At 41.7% G+C, this 11,773-nt stretch overlaps 1 long non-coding RNA gene across 2 annotated transcripts; it reads left to right on the top strand.

Annotated features, from left to right (window-relative positions):
• The first annotated feature begins 3,367 nt into the window (after window positions 1–3,367).
• Window positions 3,368–9,384, top strand: LOC138969020 (uncharacterized). 2 transcript variants are annotated; one of them, XR_011456350.1, is made up of 5 exons: window positions 3,368–3,796; window positions 4,270–4,364; window positions 4,994–5,056; window positions 5,399–5,492; window positions 8,730–9,384. It is a non-coding gene; the product is annotated as an uncharacterized lncRNA (long non-coding RNA). The 2 variants fall into 2 exon arrangements; XR_011456349.1 differs by having other exon boundaries at window positions 3,368–4,364.
• Window positions 9,385–11,773: the final 2,389 nt, after the last annotated feature.

Genomic DNA, 11,773 nt, shown 5'->3' with positions numbered 1-11,773 from the left:
TAGTCTGGAGGCACTTAATCTAGACCAGTTGGAAAATTGAAGCCCGTTGCTGTGGCCACTGTCAGTGTTGCGCTGTGTCGTTGCATTCGTGCAGCGACAAGTCTTGAATAGCGGGCCTCCTCAGAGTTGGATGGATCGCCAGCACGATCGATCTTTGGCGTACCCTTTCACACAAAGTAGTGTTCTCTCCCATGTACACGTCATGTTTGTTTTTTGTTTTTTTTTGTTGTTTTTTTTCTTTTTTTTCATGTTGTTATCTGCTAGAATTTGTTTGCTTGATAAGTTCGTGGAAGTTTATCTAGTACGTTGAAGACGCCACCATATAGAAAACTTGTCCCCCCCCCCTTCACGTACACACTCTCCGAATGTGATGCACTTTCACTTCTCTAAATGCTCAGGTACAAAAATCAGGTTGTCTGGTATTTGACCTATTGCCACTCAAAAATATATGTTGGTTTAGGGTAATGTGACCAAAACAGATAAGGTCGGTAGGTTGGGTTTTTAAAAATAAAAATTTTTTTAAGATTTTGTCGATTTGTCGATTCTCGGCATGGTTCGCAAAATGTGCAAAAAGTTTGTTTTTGTTTTTGTAGAAATCAAAAAAACAGTTTTAGGGTCGGCGGGAAAAAATAGGGTCGGTCGCGTCGGGTTATGTATTTTTATTTGGCCTAAAATATTTACGTCTATCCTTGTGAAAAGTCTTCTCGGTCATTAAAATGTATTCCCGACACTAACTGTGCTTTTCTCGGTTTCTTCTTTATCATTCTTCCAATTGCCGTATACTAGCTTACTTTTAGTAAAGCGCTCAAGCTGTCGTCCGGACGGGTAATATAGACACGTTATCACGGCTCAGCTGCCTCCAACCTTTGCAAGACGGCAACGTATTATAAGTATCTTGCAACATTTTGTTTCACTCTGTCTCTGTCTCTCTGTCTCTGTCTATGTCTCTCTCTGTCTCTGTGTCTCTGTGTATGTCTCTGTCTCTGTCTCTGTCTCTCTGTCTATGTCTATGTGTGTGTGTGTGTGTGTGTCTCTCTCTCTCTCTCTCTCTCTCTCTCTCTCTCTCTCTCTCTCTCTCTCGCTCGTAAAAACAATTGTGTGATGTATGGTGCTGCGGATGGTTAGGTGAGATCATAATGTGTCTCTCCGCAAAGTGGTGCAATGTCTCTCAAAAACTAGTGCATGCAATCATATCCGAAATCTGTGCCGGGTTACATGCAAGAAACCAGAGAAAGTAAACGCTCTCAATGTATATTTCTTGGATCGTGTCATGAGAGTTCTTCCCCACTTGGTTTATGATTATGATAATGCGCTGACACGAACATGTTGACGGCATCGGAACGGTGCATCTCTCCCTGCTCCGATTAAATCCAGCGGGAACTTTCTTCGGCAGTGTTGTGTAACATGTGTGAGTATTCTCTGCGGGTATTCTCCGCGTGTGTGTCAGTGTGTGTGGGTGTGTGTGTGTGTGTGTGTGTGTGGGGGGGGGGGGGTTGAGGAAATAATACGTGGAAAACTGGTTAACTAAGCAGCAATGCGCCCAGACGTTTTAACTCGTTTTTGGGGGAAAACCCGTCGATCGATAAAAAGTTCCTTTTAAGTAACCTCAAGTAGCCTAGTGGTACTCCTTCTAGCAGTCGCTATAACATTCTTGCGCACGTGATCTGCATGTTTATCTCTCTACCTTTTGCACAACAATATATTGTACTTGCATCAAAATGGGTTTAACATGTAACCGATTCGATGATTGGTCAGATTGGTCAGATCACCGGTGTTCCATTGTCGACGAACACCGGAAATCTAATCATGTCGGCCATGTTGCAACCGCACGAAAAGCAAAAGCAAGTCAGGTGACAGATTGAATTACAAGAACATTGACAGGCTTCCTGTTGAACATGTTCGGGGATGATCGCAAACTGACGCCCCACTAAAGCCTAATTGAAGCGGTACGGCTTTGGTCGAGCGTCAATCCACCTCGCCGTTTCAAATGGAAGCCTGTCAATGGATAATTACACGTCACCCACAGCAAATATCAACCGCATTACACACGTCCATCAACAGAGCGTCTCCGATCTTTACAGGAAAATCAGCGCCTCCTATTTTCGTATCTAGACAACTTGCAAGGCATGCAATACAACCTTAGGGGGTTGCATGCTTCGGGAATGTGCGTCAAGGCAGTGGCCGTTCTGTTGAAATCCCATTCCAATTATATTGTTTTGGTACATCAGCCTGCATTGTGGATGCGTTTTTCGATGATAATGAAAGCTGTGTGTGCATGGAAAACCTAAAAATCACGTGCTGTCATTGGGTCATTAGTCCTATAGCAAATAGTATTGATTACAGGCAAGCAATACATTAACAGTGACGTCATGCTGACGCTGATTGACGTCATCTAAAGTTCTGGATTTACTTTTGATTTGAATATTTCAAGTAGTTGAAAAAGCGTGATAGAGGGATGAAAGGAGGTATCCATGTGTGGATACACACACAAACAAACACACACACACACACGCATACACATACACGCACGCACACACACACACACACACGCACGCACATACGCACATACCCACACACACAAACACACACAGTTTTAGTTACACATATGTTTGCAACAAAACGGTAAGTCATTAGAAAAAGGTGAACAACTGATTAAAAAAAAACATCAATCCACCCAGGAGTTTTAAATCGTTTTGATGAAAAAACGTCGATCGAGGACAAATCTCTTCCGGCAAGGGAGCTTTAAGGCTGTTCTTAACCAGACGAACCTTTGGTTCGCGAACTAGGTTCGTGGGGTTCGGCGAACCTCAAGACTGGTTCGGCGAACTTGTCTTGGTTCTTAACCAGACGAACCTGAGTTTTCGAACTAGGTTTGGGAGGTTCGGCGAACTAGGTTCGGGGTTTGCAAGTCATGTCTTGGGAACCTTGAAGATCGGGCCGAACCTTTGACTCTTCTGCCAAGGAGGAAGACAAATTATTGAAAAACTGAATCTCAATGGCGGACGAAATCACCCAAGTCAAAATTACATTTTCTGAGATTTTATAAAAACAACGCTTGAACGAAAAGGTAGAATGGTGACTTCCGTTCGATTTCAAGTTAAGCTTTTCACTTTTCCGAGCAAGACAACCGCTGAGAGTGAAAAAACGCCGCTGTTCGACTTCGAAATTTCCAGTCGTAGAGTCCTTCGCTTCTGCAGCATTGTGTTAGTGCAGGTGAGGCAGTGTTACTCATTTCGCTGAGCTCGTTTTCGTATTGTTGTGCATTAGGATCATCTAGTATGATATGAATAAAAGCAGGAATGACTTCGGCATGTAAACGCATTGATTTTGTCGAAATCAGCACAGCAGTAAGCTAGATTCTTTCTGCTCAATTTGTTTAATTTTTTTCTTCAAAAGTTTATGACTTTGATTTTGATTGTTTGTTTATCTCATCGGCACAACATCCATCAGGCAAAATATCAATATGTTGAATGATAACGTTGAGATAAGGAAGTTCACACATTTATCTGCTTGCAACAACAATCGCAAGGACAGATCTATCTGCTTCGTTGACTGCTAGATTTTCATTGAATTTCCCAAGTAATGATGATCTCGTTTTCAATTAGATCTGGACAGTGTTTGTGTTCTTAGATTCATGATTGACCATGCAGGCTGATTGAGATCATAACATTGTGTTTGTTTGTGCTGGTGCAATGTGCAGATCAATGGCCCGGACCGCAGGATGACCCAGTGATCAATACAACTTGCGTTCACCACTCAACATTGTCTTCCACCTAACTCAAGGGCAAAAATAAAGGTACATGGTGGTGAAATCATTGTGCAATTTATGTCTGTGAAGATCAAGATAGTTGTTAGCACTAACTGATCATGCTTATTATTATCAAGTTACATACACACTCCGCCCCAGCTCCACCCTAAACCCATAACAACACTCTCCAGTCCAACTACCCCCACCCTTCCGTGCAACATATGTTGCCGTCTGTACCTTGTTTGTGGTTATGGGGAGTGCTCAAATAGTTCCATAACTGTTAATATAAATTAAAAGTACTGAGAGTTTCATTTTCCATTGCTCTTCCCCTTCCTCACGTCACATTACACACTCCCTTTGCCCCATCCCCCACCCCCTCTCTCTTTCTATGCTCTCTTTTTTCTTTTACTTCTTCTTCTCTTTCTCTCTCTCTCTACCTGTATAAATCAGCTCTCTGGTTGTTGCTTCTGTAAGTGTAATGTAAAGTTCTACATCTCTGCATTTGTATTGTCATTTTTCAGAATGCCCTTGTAATAACTTCAGCGTCTGCCCATGGAGTCTATATAGGTCAAAGTCTCAAATGTGATGTGATCAAGAGGATGCCGCAATGATCCAGGTAATATTGCAAATACTCAAACTGATCTAAAAGCAGAAGCATAACGTGATCCACAAACATTTCTGCTTAAACATTACAGGGTTACAGTACACCCAGAAAAACAGCTGGATGTTAGTGCATAATTATCTGCAAGTGCAAGCAACATCGACCCTCTCCCCCTGCTCTTTTTCCATCAGCAAGAGCAACATTTATTTTCATGTACAACTTTTCTAGTGCCTCTTATGTTGTATAACTGTTGATATTTAAATGAAGCAAGTGTTTGTTTTCAATGGCACTGCATTTCCCATGTACACACACACACACACACACACACACACACACACACACACATTCGCATTGTCTCTGCCTGTCTGTCTGTCTGTCTGTCTGTCTGTCTGTCTGTCTGTCTGTCTGTCTCTCTCTGTCTCTCTCTGTCTCTCTCTATTTCTCTGTTTTTACATAAGTAATTTTGATCACTTGCACTTCACTGGGATTTAGTTACTGAATCAGTCATTCAGTGAGAGTGTTATGTAGAGTAAGAGTATTGAGTCTGCTGCTGCTGCTGCTGTTGTTCTTACTCATTACTGTTTTTCCTCTCTGCATAATTCTTGTTCTCCCTTAAATTGCTGGTGTTATTTTCATCATTACAGTATCTGTCCATTGAGTCTGCGTCTGAGCTGTGATGGGACCAAAAAGATTCCAGAATGAAAGAGGTAACTTTTACTGATCTTTATTTAGTTTATGGAGAAGTTGGTTCACATAATGCATTACAGAGTTGCTGCCTTTTTAGATATATATTAAACATTGTACCAGTCATTACATGATCAAACTGTGTTAGCCACCCCACCTTCCCCGGTTCCCAGCTATCCTTCTATCCCCGCCTCTAAACCCCCACCCCAATCCTTCCATCTCCCCCAAATCAAATTTACTGACACAACACTGATTTTCATTTTACCTTATTTAAGTGTTCTTTGAATAAAATTATATAGCCTGTTGCTGCTGCAAATGTTGTTGTGACTGTTCTTCCTCAGTGTATATTTTTTTCGTTTCCTCAGAATGCAGTTCTCCCATGCACCACAGCGTCTATCAATGGAGTCTACAATATTGTCTGGGATGTGATTTGAGCAAGAGCATGTCAGAATGATCAAGGTAACTTTTTAAACACACAGAACTGATCAAACTGTAGAATTCAAGTACACAATTTCAGATGTTTTCAAATGCATAACATACTGCAACAGTCAGGGTCTTTCTCCACATAAAGAGTGTGAGGTTTTCTTGGTAAAATTGCGATTTTTGTCGCTATGCGCAGAGTGCGACCTTTTTATTTGATTTTTGTACTATAAAGGCAGATATTCAAATAAAAGAAAGTCTTGCATGGGGAGGAAGGAATATGCATGAGGCTTTTGACAAGACAAACTGTCCTTATTAGAGCCTAAACATACGTTCCTTACCGTTAGAACCAAAATGTCAGACATCATAGATGCTCCAATTAAACAAAAGAAGGGCATCCTTTTACTTAAACATAATTATACACTGTACCGCACATTAATAACCTGGTTGTGTTCTGTGGCAGTGCATAGTGGGAACCTTTTTGCTTAATGAATTTCACATGTGTCTGTAACTTGAATCTCCACCAAAAGAAGCTGGACGTAAAAAGGGGTGTCTAAAAAAAAGCGCCATATTTCCTTTTTGATCTCTTTTTTTTTTCGCAGTCAAAAATGTGATTAAAAAGAAAATAGGGAGGTTTTTTTTACCATCCTGTATAGTCTTGTTGTTCCCATGTAAAAACCTAGTCAAACATGTGGTGTCTGATATGCTGGGTAATATGGTGAGGAACATGCCTTTAAAGGCCCAGTGATAATTGTGAAAGCCGTTCTGCTCAGCTGGAATTTGATGAATTTTGTTGTTGTTGTGTTTAATGAAATGAATTCGCAAAAAGGAAAACAATTTTTTTTACTGTTCACACAAAGCACTTGTAGATAGTTGGTATGTGCCGCATGTCAGGGGTGGTCTTATTCAATCAATCAATATGAGGCTTATATTGCGCGTATTCCGTGGGTACAGTTCTAAGCGCAGGGATTTTAATTTTTTATTTTTTTTTATTTTTATGCAATTTATATCGCGCACATATTCAAGGCGCAGGGATTTATTTATGCCGTGTGAGATGGAATTTTTTTACACAATACATCACGCATTCACATCGGCCAGCAGATCGCAGCCATTTCGGCGCATATCCTACTTTTCACGGCCTATTATTCCAAGTCACACGGGTATTTTGGTGGACATTTTTATCTATGCCTATACAATTTTGCCAGGAAAGACCCTTTTGTCAATCGTGGGATCTTTAACGTGCACACCCCAATGTAGTGTACACGGAAGGGACCTCGGTTTTTTCGTCTCATCCGAAAGACTAGCACTTGAACCCACCACCTAGGTTAGGAAAGGGGGGAGAAAATTGCTAACGCCCTGACCCAGGGTCGAACTCGCAACCTCTCGCTTCCGAGCGCAAGTGCGTTACCACTCGGCCACCCGGTCCTAATACATACAGGTAAACTGACAGGTACTTTTCCACAGTGGAACCCCCCTTTCAGACCCATTCATTTCAGACTTCCTCCTTTTTAAGATCTTGCTTCTTTAGATGTTCTGTGACGGGTGAAGTGGCGCGCAGTGGTAAGACGTCAGCCTCCTAATCGGGAGGTCGTGAGTTCGAATCCCGGTCGCTGCCGCCTGGTGGGTTAAGAGTGGAGATTTTTCCGATCTCCCAGGTCAACTTATGTGCAGACCTGCTTAGTGACTTAATCCCCTTCGTGTGTACACGCAAGCACAAGACCAAGTGCGCACGGAAAAGATCCTGTAAACCATGTCGGAGTTCGGTGGGTTATGGAAACACGAAAATACCCAGCATGCCTACTCAACGAAAGCGGAGTGAAGCTGACTATGCTCTCAGAGTATAGTGTGGGGAACCCAAATGGGCAAACGAGCTCACACGTCACCAGAATTTCTGGAACGCTGAAGAAGAAGAAGATGTTCTGTTCATAACCTGTAAATTACCCCCATTTTTAGACCCCTTCCATTTTAAGACTTGATTTTCTCACATTTTTTAAGGTCTTAAAAGGGGTTTCCCCTGTACTCCTAAAAAACCCTGACCCACAAAGTAATTTAATTATAACTGCTGTAATCGTTCCTTCCGTGTGCTATTATCTGTGGGTTTTTTGTGTTTTTTTCTCCTGTGTTGTCTCATCCTCTGTGCGCCCTGAAAGAGACCTCCGGGTCGAAATTGCCGTACCTTGTCTTATCCAGCTGTGATCCCGCCTTCGTATTAATGTGAGGGCAGTACCTTTTTTAAACTTTCAATATTGACCGTACGTTTTGCATAAAACACCAATAATGAATTAAAAATACATCAGAAAATTATTTCCTCACTATACACAATAACCCCTCATTTAAAGGCTGACAAAGTCCTATTTAATTAGTTTACTTACTTCCAGGGCTTTTCCCATCGTTGCGGGGATGTATAAATTAAGCTTCCTGCAAAGTTTTAGGTTTGAAGTCCTTACCAATTACAAGAAATAATCAATTCTTTATAAAGTTTATTGCTATCTTTAGAAACAGTTCTCCAGGGCTTGGGCTATTTTTAGACCGTCAACACAGACAGTACAGCTTCGTCAATCCCCGCGTGAAGGAAATCGCTCACCTTCCACGTGCAAAACGTAGTGATATTGACACGCCAGATTAGCGCGGTAGCGGATTGTGCTAAGCAGGAAAGCGCGCTTTTCTGTATTCTTGTTAACTTCGCAATTTCTGGAAAACATCCACTTTCACTTTGAGACTGTTCTGTTTACATTCGACACTATCAACACCACTTTGCAATACTGAAATAATTTTTTCTGTTTTTGAAAGCTACAGCCAATCGTTATTATATCCCCTTAGGTACAGTTTTATAACATTATTGGCACATGTAAACAATAGGAATTAATTAATGAACGCTACGAAAAGGGCAGCCTTTAACCTATGAACTTGCAACTGTGTTGACCTGTGTAATGTAACATAGACCACCACCATCTCTCTCTCTGTCTCTGTCTCTCTCTCTCTCTTACACCCCTTACCTGTTCGCAAACCTTTACCCAAATGTATGCTAAATGTATATACAATACAAGACAAGACAAGACATGGCAAGACAAGACAAGTTAGGAAAAGGTTGCCAGTAGGCCAATAGAGGGATGACAAGACAAGGCATGACAAGACAAGACAGGACAGGACAGGGACCAAAAAAAAAAGAAAGAAAAAAAGAAAGATAACTAATTCGGTCAACAGATGTTAAAGAAATAAGCATTTGTTTGGGTTGAATGTTTGGGTGTCACCCTGTATATATTTGTATTTTTGCAGGACAGGGTCGAGTTGTGATGATGTCAGGGCGACTGAAGACACACCAACAAGTATTCTTCGGAAGTGTTTGGAACACAAATGAACATTATTTCATAATAAAAAGGCGGCTGACATTGATGTTCATATCGGTTCATGTTCATATTCTCAGCACAGACGTGTGCTTAGAAATCGGATGTTTAAGAACAAGAGACAACCCTGAATAAAGCCTTATGAAATATGGTTGGAGCTGGATCAAAAGTGTGTGTGTGTGTGTGATTGAAGGGCAACATTTATAAATGATGAGACAGAAAGCTAAAGCACATCCTTTTATCGTACGTTCCATATCGTCCTCCTACTTTAAATGCTTGCTAATACAGACGTTCTCCAAGAAAATGTCTATCCAGTAATGTTTTGTTTATCGCAATGAAAGCTTTTTTTTGAGAAGAATGAAGAGGAATCAAATTTTTAAAAAACAAAAAAACAAGACAATTGAATTGCTCAAAACGTAAAGAAACAGGATGATTTTGGTTCAGTAGTACTATTTGTAGACCCTTAAAGCAATACATCCACAAGGGATTCCAGTGTATCAGTGCAAATAGAAAATTTCTGATATAACTTGAAAATTAAAACAGACTGAATTGTGATAAAAAGAACCAAAATCCCGAGTATTTTTTTTTTTTAGGTCTCCCTCTTCATTCAATCCCCAAACTCATATTCTGTACCGAAAAGAGCTCAAACACACACGTGGACAGACAGACACGCACACACACTTTGGTAAACATCATGTATGCTTCTCGACTCTGCTGATCCACAAAATTTAGAAATATCGCTATCATCATTTATTTTTGGTCACCGTCTTTCCCTTTTCACAGGCAAGTTTTTTTGTGTAGCATTTCCTATAGAACCCCGATGGCTCCACGGTAGACACAATGATCAGTCCATACCAGTCATGTTATTTTCTCGAATCAATTTATAACCTTTAACCCAGGAGGGTAAATGACATGGAAGGCTTCGGGTAATCTTGAACTTTAATGTGTTAAATTCATAGCTCATAATTCAGAGGCATTCAAGCCTCCAAATTTGGAGAACCTGCACTTGTAATCATAACAAGTCTTTTAGATCCCTTTAAAGTCACGGAATGAACTCCGATGAACTGTACGAATCATAGCGTACTCTGGTACGAATGCATTTTGTTCACATGCGTCAAAGAAGGAATTATCCGTGTCAGCGGACAGGGGAGGCAACTTTGTCGTGTAATTGAAGTCCCTTGGTTGACAACCTACGCCATTTTCGCCGATCAAACAACCAAATTAATTAATTATGCTTAGGTTTGGAGCTTAATCCGTCAATTAATTTCATGATAAATGTTCTTGGGCTTGATTACAGGTACTTGGATCTAAAATAAGTCAAGTATGCCACTCGATTCTGAGCTATGAATTTAACACACTAAAGTTCAAGATTACCAGGCTTCGTGCACCATGATCAAGTCGGAAGGAGAGACCCAAATCGACAACCAGCACGGAGTTACCACTCAATCGGTGATTTCGTCTTGGAGGCAGCCATTTTTGGAAGGGGAATAACTTACTTGCTTTTATTGTCGACTCGGAGTGAGCTCCCCTCGTTTGTCGGCGATCCAGGTTTCGTGTCTTAACTGGACGAACTAGTCCTTGAGTTTGCCGAACAAGTTCACCCAGTTAAGACACAAACCATGGTTCGCGAACCTTAGTTCGGCGAACCAATGGTTCGTCTGGTTAAGAACAGCTTTTACGAAGCATTATCTGCAACAAAGCTTCTTTGTCGTCCACGGGGACAGAGACACCAAAGACTAAACACAGAGGGCTGTGCGTCTGAAGTATGGATTGTGCAGCACGATTTTACCTACGTGTTCGTGTGCGTAATATCCAGACGAGACGTCATTAACACGTCTGACATCTGACATGTGTGTGTTCGTGTGTTCGTTCGTGTGTGTGTGTGTGTGTGTGTGTGTGTGTGTGTGTGTGTGTGTGTGTGTTCGTGTGTGTGTGTGTGTTCGTGTGTGTGTGTTCGTGTGTGTGTGTTCGCCGGTGTGTGCGTGTTCGTGTGCGTGTTCGTCAGTGTGTCAGTGTGTGTATGTGTGTGTGTGTGTGTGTGTGTGTGTGTGTGTAAACATTCAAAACAATAGTTAACAAGAGGCGAAGCCATCAAGGCTCACGTAAGAAATCGACAAACAGTAACACACACACACACACACACACACACACACACACACACACACACACACACACACACACACACACACACACAGAAAGAGCATAGGTGAAACTGTGCAAGAAAGCGAGACACTAGATCTAGATCTGTCTGTCTGCATGTAGCCTACTTACAGGGACACGACTGCCAACTAGTCTCGGCCCGCTCAAAATAATAATGACCGAGACTTTCAGTACTTCCTTCGCGTGACGTCTAACCCTCTTACGTCATAATGTGACGTCAATGTAATGTGACGTCTTCAAATGTTAGAGTTTCTACCACAGACATACACACGCACGCACGCACGCACATACGCACATACGCACGCACGCACAGACAGACAAAGTTAATTACGATCGCATAGGCTACACTTACGTGAGCCAACAAATCATAAATGCACCCAGGAGTTTTTAATCGTTTTGGGGAAACCCCGTTCATCAATTAAAAACAAAGTTTCTTTCGGCAAGTGTGCAGTTTGGAACAAAGCATCTTTGTCGCCTATGGGGTCAGAGACACCAAAGACTAGACACAAAGGCCAGTGCGTCAGTTGCATGGATAGTGCGGCACGATTTTACTTTCGTGCCCGCAAGGCGTGGATCTTGGTGCGTAGAGATAACGACTGCGTCACAACTGCATGACATCTGTGGCCGTTGATCGTTTCTGTTCTACAAAATCTAGATGTCACATTTCAACCCAAGGCGGTTCGGCAAAGTTGTTCATGCACGCACAATTAAAAACTCCATCATTTTTGGCTCACGTAAGTGTAGCCTATGCGATGCTAACTTTTGTCTGTCTGTGCGTGCGTGCGTATGTATGTATGTATATGTATGTCTGTGGTA

This window comes from Littorina saxatilis, linkage group LG6 (genome assembly GCF_037325665.1).
Source record: "Littorina saxatilis isolate snail1 linkage group LG6, US_GU_Lsax_2.0, whole genome shotgun sequence".
In the NCBI taxonomy this organism is placed as follows: Eukaryota; Metazoa; Mollusca; class Gastropoda; order Littorinimorpha; family Littorinidae; genus Littorina; species Littorina saxatilis.
The sequence above is the reverse complement of the archived record's forward strand: the minus strand, read 5'-3'. Positions and strand labels throughout refer to the sequence as shown.